This window comes from Nycticebus coucang, chromosome 7, assembly GCF_027406575.1.
Source record: "Nycticebus coucang isolate mNycCou1 chromosome 7, mNycCou1.pri, whole genome shotgun sequence".
NCBI classification, from domain to species: Eukaryota; Metazoa; Chordata; class Mammalia; order Primates; family Lorisidae; genus Nycticebus; species Nycticebus coucang.
In genome coordinates this window covers 98725683-98737882 of record NC_069786.1, presented here as the reverse complement: position 1 = coordinate 98737882, position 12200 = coordinate 98725683, and the positions used below count along the sequence as shown (strand labels likewise).

The 12200-nt window shown below is 39.3% G+C and overlaps 1 protein-coding gene across 2 annotated transcripts in view; it reads left to right on the top strand.

The window, feature by feature from the left end:
* Nucleotides 1-91: 91 nt before the first annotated feature.
* TRAK2 (trafficking kinesin protein 2) overlaps nt 92-12200 on the top strand; it is a 75350-nt gene continuing 63241 nt past the window's right edge. For both annotated transcript variants that reach the window (XM_053596829.1, XM_053596830.1), the window contains exon 1: nt 92-414. The gene's annotated coding sequence lies outside the window, so the exon portion shown is untranslated. The remainder of the gene's footprint in view (nt 415-12200) is intronic.

Below are 12200 nucleotides of genomic sequence, written 5' to 3'. Positions count from 1 at the left end.
TGCCCCAGGCCCGGGCTAAGCGCAGGGACCGCATTCGCCCCACCCCGGCTGGGGTCGCCACGGCCCCGCCCCCGGCCCCGGGGGCAGAGAGAAGGCGGGGCCTACAACCCTGGGGGCGGAGCATATGGAAAACCACAAGTCCCGGCAGGCCGTGCGCTGGGGCCGTGGAGGCTGCTGGGAGAGTGGTTTCTGTCGTGCTTCCCCAGTTGTGTGGGGGCTGCCATTGACTTGCCGTCATTGCAGAAACGAGGTCGCCAAGTGATGATGCTGTGAAGTCGGCCGCCAGTCCTTGCCACGCCCGGGCGGTTACTGGCAGCAGCTGCAGCTTAGGCTGCCGCTTCGAGGCTGCCGCCGTTTTAGAGGCTTCTCCCTGAGGGGGCGCGGGCGGACGACGGAGGACGCCGGGCCATTCCGGTGAGTAACCTTCCCGCGCACGACTCAAACTTGCCCTTGCCAACTTCCCCTGAAGGCGAAGGAGCATCCCCGCCCCGCGCTCTTGGGATCCTGGAAGGTCACACCAGACGCCAGAGGGAAGGCTGGGTTTCTGCCCCGTGGTAGGAATTGGGTTGTTTCCCCGGGGTGGGTGCAGAGTGATGGGCGCTGAGATGTGGCCTCGGGATTCACACCAGCCACACTTAAGAGGATTGGCAGCCCTGTCATCTTATGACGGACGGCATCCATCTGGAGCCCCTCTTTGAGCAAGAGTGGGTTTAGTGTGTGAACATTAATCCTTAAGCTTCGGTCGCCATCTGCGATGTAAGCGTGAGGAGAGGATATTGGAAAGAGCTTTTTCTGTGCTGAATAGAGTTGGGCTTTTCTTGCCATTTTGAGATAGACATCACACGTCTTTTAAAAGAAAAACAGTTGACTTTAGTTTGAAGCGTCAATAATGGATATTGACAGATGTCCTTTATAGCATAAAAACCTCCCAAACAATTTAAAACATTTCTGGGTGGTAATAATAGAGGTAAACTCAGTTACTTTCTTACACATCTTTTACTTAGACCTGCTGTTTCTGTGCGGAAAAAAAAAAAGGTAACTTTTTACTGGAAATCATCAAGCTGGAATGGACCATAGGAACAAAAAATAAATGAACTCTTCCACTTCTTTGTCTGTTTCATATTTTTCCCTAACTTTCAAATCTTTGCTGTTGAATTGAAAATCTGAGTGATTCCAAACAGTTAATGGTGATGAGGTGACACTTAGAACACATTGTGAAGGACTTCTGGTTGTGAGAAAAGGCAGGGATGAAGATACTTTGTCACCACAGCAGTTATTCCAGCTTCCTATTCTTAAAGTTGTGATATCCAGCAAGTCAGCACGCACATACTGTGTGAAAAACAGTGTTTTGTTACTTTACAGACTTTTATTATACAGTGGAAGAGGTCAGAAAGAACCAGCATTTGAATAGTTGTGATCTGCCTGGTATTCCAGCTTACTTAATCACTTTAGCAAATTTGTTGCACTAATCAGAGACTCAGACTTTCTTATGTCACAAGTAGAAATTTAAATCTAGATCTCTGCCTTGCCTCAGAGGTACAGGTCAGGTAACATACCTGCTTCAGAAATTATAGATGTTAACAGTTGAATGGTTAAAAAGGATTTTTCAGTATTATTAACTAAGACTGATTCCAACACACCTTGGAGGTCTAGAGCCAGTCCTGAACCCTTGCTGCAGTGCTTTTGAACAAGTTTGTCTGTAGTTCCTCACAGGGCTGCTCAGTAAGACCTTAAAAGCTAATTCCAAATCCATCTCACTTTACTTATGTAAGAAATGACAGGATTGGACTTTCAGCACAAGGATCCTTTCCAGTTCACAGGTTTTTTGAGTCTACAATTGAAAATATGAGCCAATGAGTGCTATTCTCTACTGCAAATAGTTAACATCTATATTCCTATTTTCACAAAGTAGAAAAACTTGATTCTTAAAAATTTTATTTCAGCGTCCAAAATATATTAAACACCAATGTAAGGAATGAGACAGATGATAATATTATCCATGTTTATTCTGAGCTCTGATTGTATCATCTGTACCCGTTTTTAAATCTCTTTAGTTACCATCCTGTTTAGTTGGCGAATTCCAAGGTGTTAAAGTAATAGTTACATTTAAATGACTGAGTAGTTTAAAAAACTAAATTATTCATGGTTTACAGCCATATCTCTTCAGACCTGCAGTTGTCTTATAATAGCAAGCATGTATATAATACTATACTCATCTAAATGTTTTAACTGTATTATCCTCGCAATAGCACTATGAAGTGTTTTTATAGATAAGCAACTAGAGCAAGGAGAGGATAGTAAATATACTCAAGGTCATTGAACTACAAGTAGAGAACTGGGTGTCAAACCAGGCAGGATCAGAATGTTTAACCTTTTTAAGCACCTGTTGAGCAGCAACCCTGCAACTGGCTGCTTTTATTATAAATAAGTAATTTATCTTTGTGACTACCTTATTTAGAATGGAAATTCAGCATTTAGTGACTGATAAGTAAATGGTAGAGCCAGGATTTGAACCTAGGCTTGTCTAACTTCAAGTTCCATGTTCTGTGGTTCATTTCCCCTCAATAATCAGGTCTTTGTTAAATACTTTTTTGAGCCAAACACTGTGCTAGTTAGTGCTAGAGATACAGTCTTTGCTGTAAGGAAGGAATACAGCCAAAAGAGGAAAAGAGACAATTAATGATACTGGGTTGAGCAGTCCGTGGGAAAGCAGCATACGGAGAGCAGTATAGAAGTACTATGGGAGCACAGGGAAGGGGCACTGAGATCAATTTGGAGTGAAAAGGCTTGGGCCAGTCCGAGAAAAACAAACGGGAATTAGCCTGGGCAGAGAAAAGGGGAAGAGGTGTTATAGGCTGAATTGTGCCCTCCTCAAATGCTTATATTGAAGCCCTAACCATCAAAACCTCAGAAGGTGACTGTATTTGGAGATAGGAGTTTGGGGTGATTAATTTGAGGCCCTGAGAGTGGATCCTAATCCAGTCTGACAGGTGTCCTTATAAGAAGAGGAAATCTGGACCCAAAAAAAATCACCAGAGATGCAGGCACACATAGGAAAGACCATGTGAGGATATATTAGAGAGGCCAAGGAGAGGGGCCTCAGGAGAAACCAAACCTGCTAACACCTTGATCTTGGACTTCTAGCCTCCAGAATTGTGAAAAAATAAAATTCTGTTGTTTAAGCCACTCAGTCTGTGGTATTTTGTATGGAAGCCTTAGTAAACATATAAGCAGGTATTCTAGGCAAAAGAAATTTAAAAGCCTTCATGATGTGGCAGGTGGTTCAGGTTTTGTAGTAAGGAAAGAAGTATTGAGAAATGAAGCTGTAGACGAGATTAAGGCTAGATTAGGAAGATGTTACATGATATACCAGTAAGTTTAAGCTTTACCCTGAGGGAGATGAAATGGAGAGGAGCTATAGCAGTAGAAAAACATTGGATTTGTATTTTAGAAAGACTAGTGAGACTTGTGGAGGGTAGATTAAAGACAAGGAAAACAATTAAGTGGCTGTTGCCACAAAAAGCCAAAGATTTTGTCTGAATATTGAAATGTCAAACTAAAACAGAACCATTGTTAATATAAGGAAGACTCTAAAGGGCACAGCTAATCATTAAGGTATACAAAAGATTTTTTTTTTTTTTTTTGACAAAGTCTCACTTTATCACCCTCAGTAGAGTACTGTGAAATTCACAGCTCACAGCAACCTCAAACTCTTGGGCTCAAGCAATTCTCTTGCCTCAGCTTACCAAGTAGCTGGGACTACAGGTGTTCACCACAACACCCAGATATTTTTAGAGATGAGGTCTCACTCTGGCTCAGGAACTCTGTGAGCTCAGGCAATCCACCCACCTTTGCCTCCCAGAGTGCTAGGATTACAGATGTGAGCCACCATGCCTGGCCACAAAAGAAGATTTAGAAAGAATTTGTATGTGGCTTTTTATACTTAAAAACTGGATTTGTTTTTTGACATTTTACTTTTCCTTGTATAAATCATTAACTTTTACACAGCTATCATAGCATAGTCAGTATTTTTCCACTCTAAAGAGTGATTTTATGTATCTAATAGACACTTCTATAGTGCTTACACTGCTTTAAGCCAAATAACCTTTAAGCCTCTGACAGCGTTAGAAATGCCTAATATTAGGCTGGGTGTGGAGATTATTAGATCCTTTGGGTAGATAGAGATGGTTGCATACTGTTTGTCTTTTTCTAATACTTTTGGTTCAATTCAAGTGGCACTTATTGACAGCAATCTAATAAATAGCTGATTGAGCAGTTTTAGGAGCCTCCTGACCTAAAGTTATAGTTTGTATTTCTTTATATATGGCATGCCAGCAGTGACTTCCCTTAATGAATAACCTTTGGAGCCTGTCCTTCACAAGTGCTGGAGGCCTTTACCTTCTTTTTTGCATAAGGAGTTGGTAGGGGGAGGGTGCTGAGATTTTCCTTTACACTCCTATTCTCACCTATCCAAATCTTTTCAAATGTAAGGAGCCCATTTAAATCCTGCCTCCTTGGTGAAGCCATATCACTTCAGCTAGAAAACAGCTCTCCTCCCACTGACAATCTATAGGACAATTCTGTTGCAAAACTCATTAAATATTTATTATCTGGTGGTATCTTAGTTCTTAGATTTCTTAGCTCATTGAATATTATATCTAATCTAGATCCTGGAGCTCATTAGATCCTTTGGGCGGAGATGGTTGTATGCTACTGCTTGTCTTTTTGTAATACTTTTGGTTCAATTCAAGTGGTGGTTATTGACAACTATCTGATAAATAGCTGATTGACCAGTTGTTAACTGAAGTTACTTTATTGATGCTTCTTTTATAATTGTCTGCTTAATATGTAATTGTTTTGAGTTTATTCCTACCTTTACTACTGACTCATATAATCTTGGGAATATCTTGTTTTACTACCTGACAGTGTTTTATTCCTGCCAGAGAATAAGCATCAAAGCCTGCTGGTGGTATAGAGATGGAACTAATTCATTTTGTACAGATTATTGAGGTCTTTGATACTTCTCTCTATTTGTCTGTCAGCACTTGCCATACTTTGAATTCTTTCTTTTTAAAAAGCTTTTTGACAAGTCACAAAAAAGTTAAAATAAAATAGGACCTAATTTAAGAGTATCAATACTATATCGTGTGACAATGGTGTTGATGAATTGTTCGTGTTAATGGTGAAAGAATTTACCTACCAGTTTTAATTAATAGTTTGTTTCAGCAGCAATTATTTATTACATTGCTTGAGATCCTGCCATATATTCCTCTCTGGTTTTGATGTGCAAAGAAGAGGAAAGGGAGACGATGGCATCTTTCTCTTTCTTTTTAAGAAGGCTTTCAGGGAGTAAATTGTAATATGTGTATGAAAGAAACAAATTAGTTGCTGAGTTATAAAAGAAAGGTAAGAGGGTAGGAGAGGCAACTTTTGATCAAGTGGACTGATACTTTATCTCTGAAGATGACTTGAAGTGGTTACCATACAGAGAACAAGAGGGAAGAATATAGTTACAGGGAAAGACAGTTACAAAGGCCCAGAGATAGGAGAGAGTGTAATGAGGAAGTGACTAAAGGCCTTTGGCTGAATATGAGCAAGGAGGAGAGTGGTGCCAGATGAGGGAGAAGTAGGCAGAAACCAGACTGGGTCAGATCTCCGAGACCGTGGTTAGAGGTTTGGATTTTATTCTAGATTTTATGTGAAACTTGGGATTTGTTTGTTTGTTTGTTTGTTTGTTTTTAGAGACAGAATCTCTCTTTATCGCCCTCGGTGGAGTGCTGTGACTTCACTGCTCACACCAACCTCCATCTCCTGGGTATAGGCGATTCTCTTGCCTCAGCCTCCCGAGTAGCTGGGACCACAGGTGCCTGCCACAACGCCCGGCTATTCTTTTGTTGCAGTTTGGCTGGGGCCAGGTTTGAACCCGCCACCCTCGGTATATGGGGCGGCACCTGGGCGGTGCCTGTGGCTTAGTGAAACTCGGAATTTTTTAAAAAGGAATTTAGTTTTTAAAAGAGGAACAAGAGATTAAGCAGGGGGCCTGTTATAGGGCTAAGAGATAAAGGTTTGAACTAGGTTAGTAGAAGAGGAGATGGAGAAAAGTGGGTCGATTTGAGGTATATATGGGTAGTAAACTGCAGGATGTTAATGGATTGGAAACCAGCTAAAATGTCTTGTCTCTGAGATGCTAGTACTGTTGCTAAAGCAAGTAATTTAACAACTTTAAAACAGACAAAAACATTTCTTTTCAATCATTCTTATCTTTCTCAGCTAATGCTAGGATAGACCAGCTGAATTTGCTTTTGTTTTATTTTTAGTCACAAAATGAGGCTTATTCAAAAAGAAGATATCTGATTGTTTCTCATTTGGTGTGGGGCTTATTTTAAATGCATTTATAATCAGCTGCAAATGTTCGTAGTGAAGAATGTCTTAAAACTAAGCAATGAGCCAAAGAAAGGTTCAGTTTAGCTTTCCTGTGAGACTGACAACTAGTTATTTTTAGTTATTACAAGAAAAGTGTGTACTGTATTATTGCTATAAAAATGATAAATCACCCCGTTAACACCAAACTCTTTCATGCAGTTTTTCACAAAGCAAATACAGTGTTTTCTTTAGAATGTTCAATCTTAGTTTGATTTTGTTTGTCAAGGCATTCATTTAGTTGATGTCAGACTGACCGTGGATTAATAGTCAACTTTTTTCCCCCTTAAATTCTGTAATTCAGTGTACTAACATTTTTAATCATTAAGTTTATAGGTAGTTGGCATGTATTGCAAGCCTACTATGTGTCATTTGCTGTTAGGTTTTGGACATAGAAAAATAAGATATCTTCCTTCACAGAGCTCACAATATACTCAGGAAGAAATGACTAGTGACCACCTCGTCTTCTCGGATTAGCCAAGAAGAGGATTCAGTAAATGCTAATTAAGAGCAAAATCATGATGAAAAATTTTTTAATTTTCTAAACACTCTTTTCCATATTGTAATTCACTCTATATTTCCTTATAGTGAGTAACAGTAAAATTCTAACAAAAGAAGAGAGAAGGACTCAAGCATTTCTTGGGAGGCGCCAGCTTAGGGGAAAGAATACCAGTTGGTGACAGTTCCAAAGAAGAAAAGAAAGCCAACTAAATCCCTGATGCTGGAGGGATGAAAGAGGTATTTGGGAAACCAGGCAAGGGCAGAAAAAATAGGCCCTAGGGTTCAGTCTCAAGCAGACACTTTGTGAGTTCTCTGATAACCTGGTTATCTGGTTTCTCACAGCCAACAGCAGGTTAGAAAAGGTGAGGCACAGTAGCAACAGCCAAGTGTAATGGTTGATAGCCTCCTAGTGAGCAGGGAAACAAAGTTAGACGTGGACTTAAAATCTGAAGAAATTAGCAATTTGGGATCAATTGGTATAGGGAGAAAGAGCTCTTTAACTGTGGATGGGTCTAGAATTCTTCTTGTTGTGAGGGGAGATAAGAACAGATTGCCTTTTATTCTCAGGTCTTGGTGACATCACCCAAAAAGAGCCCCTTAAAAGCTTACAGTGTTAGAGGACATCACAGTACTCATTAGAGTACAGTAATTGCTATTCATAGTAATGACCCTGGGTCGTCAAATAATTTTTTTTTTTTACCTCCCATGGCAATTTATTGGACTTTTCCTCATTATCATGTCTTAACTTTAGGGGAAAAACATTTTACCATCAATGTTTGTAAAATAAGAAAACTGTGGAAAACAAAGTATTAAAGATTGGGAGAGGTTGCCATAATATTGTCAATCCTATCTCTAGGGAATGTTTACAACTTCAGTATAACAGATGGGCTTAATTGGTATAGCTCTGCACATACACAAACATCTCTTACTGAAACCCATGAGAGATGTATGTAGATTTTTGTAAATTAGGTTAAGAAAGCCTTCACTTTCCCTATGCGTTAACAGTCCCATGTTTCTCATGTAGTTCATTTTTCTCCTTACCATAGATTGCAAGGATGTAACTTGACTACAGCCTGATTCATTTTAACAGATATTTCTTGAATGCCTGCCATTTGCAAGATACTAAATATCACTGGAATTAATTTATTGGAATAGAGATTTATTTGGGTCTGTTCTAGAAAAGGTAATAACCTTTAGTTGCTCAGAACAAGTAACAATTAATTCCAAATCCATTTGCATTATTTTCTCGATTGTAGAATAACCCATTTAAACGCAACATCCAACTCAGATTTGGAGTTGTCTTATTAAAGAGGTATATGACGTACAAAAACACACAGATTATTCTGCCTTATTGTAAATACAACCAACTTTGGGACCATATAATTCATTTCTGAAAGCAAATATAAATCACTTAAGAACAAATTGGAGGTTTACTGTATTTTTATTCTTTATTCAATAATATGTGTTTTTAAAAAGAGGAGTGGAAAGATAGGATTGTATAGAATTATCTCTGAGGATTTTTCAAACTGCACATAAACTCCCTGTCCCCACACTCCATTTCTCTTGACAGTAGAGCTCAGAGATTAGAGGACCCAAGTTTGGAAAAACAGACTTGGGTTTGATTCCTGGCTTTTACTTGTTTAAGCAAGGTAATTAACCACTAAGCCTCAGTTTTCATATCTATAAAACGGTGGTGATAATATATCCACATCATGGGATTGTGAGATTAAAGGAGACTCATACACAGAAAGCATTTAACATGATGCCTGGCACATGGTTAAGTGTAGTTGGAAATTAAGGCCTTTGAAGTTGGAGAGATTCCTGAGGAGATAAAGGACCCAAGAAAGAATCCTGAAGAACTGGGCCTGCCATTAAAAGCAGGTGGGCAAATTTCTTAAGCTACCTAGTTACTGTATCCTTCAAGCTCAGAATCTAATTGTTTCCTGAGTTGCAAATATCTAGTAGCCATATCTCAAAAAATTTATTTGTTCTTATTTGTACAAATCAAAATCATTCCTTACATGTCAATTCTCCCTCAAAAGGCAATCTTTTGAAGTCCTAGAGATGATTGTGATAATTGGTTTTGAAAAACAATTAGTCTTATGCCTAAATATACTATAATTAGAAAGTCTCTTGCCTAGAATTACATTACTGAAATAGCTATATGTCTTAAGTATGCAAATAATTCTGTAGTAAATCTGGAATTACATATGTTTATAAATATGTTTGTAGTATTCTTCCATGGTGACCATCACTTACCCCCATTTTAAGTTATCCCGTTACTGTCTATAATATCGCATGTCCTGATGTCACTAGTTACTTTTATGTTTCATTGTTTTTTCTGGTTTTTTTTTTAATGTAGCCCTGTGATTATCACTGATTACTTTGTTGATTTGAAGGGCCATATTGCTATAGTACTGCTTTTGGCAGTAATCATACGGAAACTTTTTCTGAAGACTTTCAGTACTGTATAAATAACTGAAGGATTTAGGATCTTCTTAAGCCACCAAAAGCAAATGTACATTTTATTGTTAGAGGGGACAAAGAGAAATTAGGGCACAGATTTTCTACCTCTTTATGACTTGTTGCTGTTTTTAAAATTAATGTTTTTTTTCTTACTGCCATGTTAAAAGTGTTGTTTCAAGAGGTCTTAGCTATTTGAAGATAAATCCTGAAGAGAAGATTAAACAGTAATACTCTTAAATCTGCCAGCAGAGTTGTATCTGTTGTTCAGTTTGTTTCTTAATTTTCTGTAAAGTGTTTCTAGGTTTTCAGTTGATGGTGTCTTTTGATTAGTACCTGAATTTTGCCAATCAGCATTGAAACAAAATGCTTTCTGACTTGTTGAGGAGGATTTATTTGATTCTAGAAGCCCAGTACTTATTTCATTCATTACCTACAGAGTTTTTAGATAAAATGCCTCTGCTTGAGATGTTTCTCCCATTTTGGGTTAAGATAACTGGAAATCCATAAACTCTATAGTGCCATTTACCCTGCAGCACTCACTTTTGAAGACCTATACTTCTTTCCTTTCTTAATCATTATGTTAGTCAAAAGGACATAATTTTCTATGTTTAAAAAATTAAAATATGATATTTTAATAATATTTTATTAATAATATGATGATATTTTATTAATATCCTGGTCTGTAAATTCATGACAGCAACAGCCCTTCTAGGATTGGGAAATCTGTGGCCTCATGTAGCCTTTCAGATCATCAATTGCCACCCCTTGACCAAATCCTGACTTCAGAGGATTTGTTCAGTTTGGATTTAGTTACAAGGCTACATTCAAGGATCCAGAAGGCCATATGTGGCCCTGCAGCCACATGTTCCCCAACCCCTCTGCACTTTCTCCTTATCAGGAGAAAAAAAAGTTATTCCCTAATCTCATGCAGTGCAGTTTAGCTTTATTTTTAGTACTGCGAGGACTCACCTTCCACCCTAAGTGACTTTTCCAAGTATTTTCCCAAACGAAAAGTACTTCTTTCCTAAAAGGAGCTCTCCTGTCAGGTGTTAAGATGATAAATGTGTACTTTATTAGGTATAATTTGGTATTAATGGTGCTTCTAGAAATAATTTGGTATTAATAGTGCTTCTAGAAGCTTTATCCAGTTGTAAAAGAGCCCCTCACCCAGGGGGTGTGTTTATCAAACTTTTAAATATTTAAATAATGCATACTAAACTTAGTCTCCATTCTTTAGAAATTTTAAGAAAACCTATCTTGAAAAAGTTTTTGTTGTTTTTTTTTTGTTTGTTTGTTTGTTTTGAAACAGAACCTCAAGCTGTTGCCCTGGGTAGAGTGCCATGGCATCACAGCTCATAACAACCTCCAACTCCTGGGCTCAAGCAATTCTCCTGCCTCAGCCTTCCAAGTAGCTGGGACTACAGACGCCCGCCACAACGCCCGGCTATTTTTTGGTTGCAGCCTCATTGTTGTTGCGCGGGCCCAGGCTGGATTCGAGCCGCCAGCTCAGATGCATGTGGCTGGCACCCTAGCCGCTTGAGCCATAGGCACCAAGCCAATGGTTTCTTTTTTTTTTTTTTTTTTATTTCAAATTAATATGAGGGTACAATTTTTTTATTTATTTATTTTTTTTTTTTTGAGGCAGAGCCTCAAGCTGCCACCCTGGGTAGAATGTCCCGTGGCATCACAGCTCACAGCAACCTCTAACTCCTGGGCTCAAGCAATTCTCCCACCTCAGCCTCTTGAGTAGCTGGGACTACAGGCCCCTGCCACAACGCCCGGCCATCTCTTGGTTGCAGCCTCATTGTTATTTGGCGGGCCCGGGCTGGATTCGAACCCACCAGCTCAGGTGCATGTGGCTGGTGCCCTAGCTGCTTGAGCCACAGGCGCCGGAGCCGAGGGTACAAATTTTTAGGTTACAGTGTTCTCCCTTCCAGAGTAAAGTTCCAGTTGTAAAAGAGCTCCTCACCCAGCGAGTGTGTTATACACCCTCACAGTGTGCACATTAGGTGAGATCCCACCCTTGCTCTCTCTCCTTCTGCTAATCATCCTTGAAAAAGTTTTTGCAGTGTTAGAATCAAATGTACTATATAGCTGCAGTCTTCAATCCCTGGGTGGCAGACCAGTACAGGTCCATGGCCTGTTAGGAACTGGGCAGCACAGCAGGAAGTGAGCAGTGGACAGGGGAGAAAGTGAAGCTTTATCTGTATTTACAGCCGCTCCCCATTGCTTGCTTCCTGTCAGATCAGTGACATTAGATTCTCACAGGAGCTCCAACCCTACTGTAAACTACATATACAAGGGATCTATGTTTGGGTGCAGTGAGAATCTAATGCTTGATCTGAGGTGGAGCTGAGGCCGTGGTGCTAGTACTGGGGGGTGACTGCAAATACAGATTATCATTAGCAGAGAGGTTTGACTGCACAGAAACCATAATAAATCAGTTGCTTGCAGAATCATTTCAAAAACACTTCCTCTTCATTTCCCATAGTCCATGGAAAAATTGTCTTCCATGAAACAAGCCCCTGGTGTGAAAAGGTTGAGAACCACTGCTGTATATATAGTATTATGTAGCTGTTTTGCCAAAGAGCACAGAGAAGCTACTGCTTGCTTAAAAGGGTACAGAATTTCAGACAGAGCTTGCCAAGTTGCTCTTTTTCTTCAAAAAATATATCAAGACTGTCTTATAAATGTGAGACTGGGGTCTACCAATTTGAAGTTTGTATTTAGAATTACCTTTGAATTCTTATTTCTTTTGACTAAACTACCATATAACCATTAATTATTTTTGACTGCTAAATAATAATTTGCTT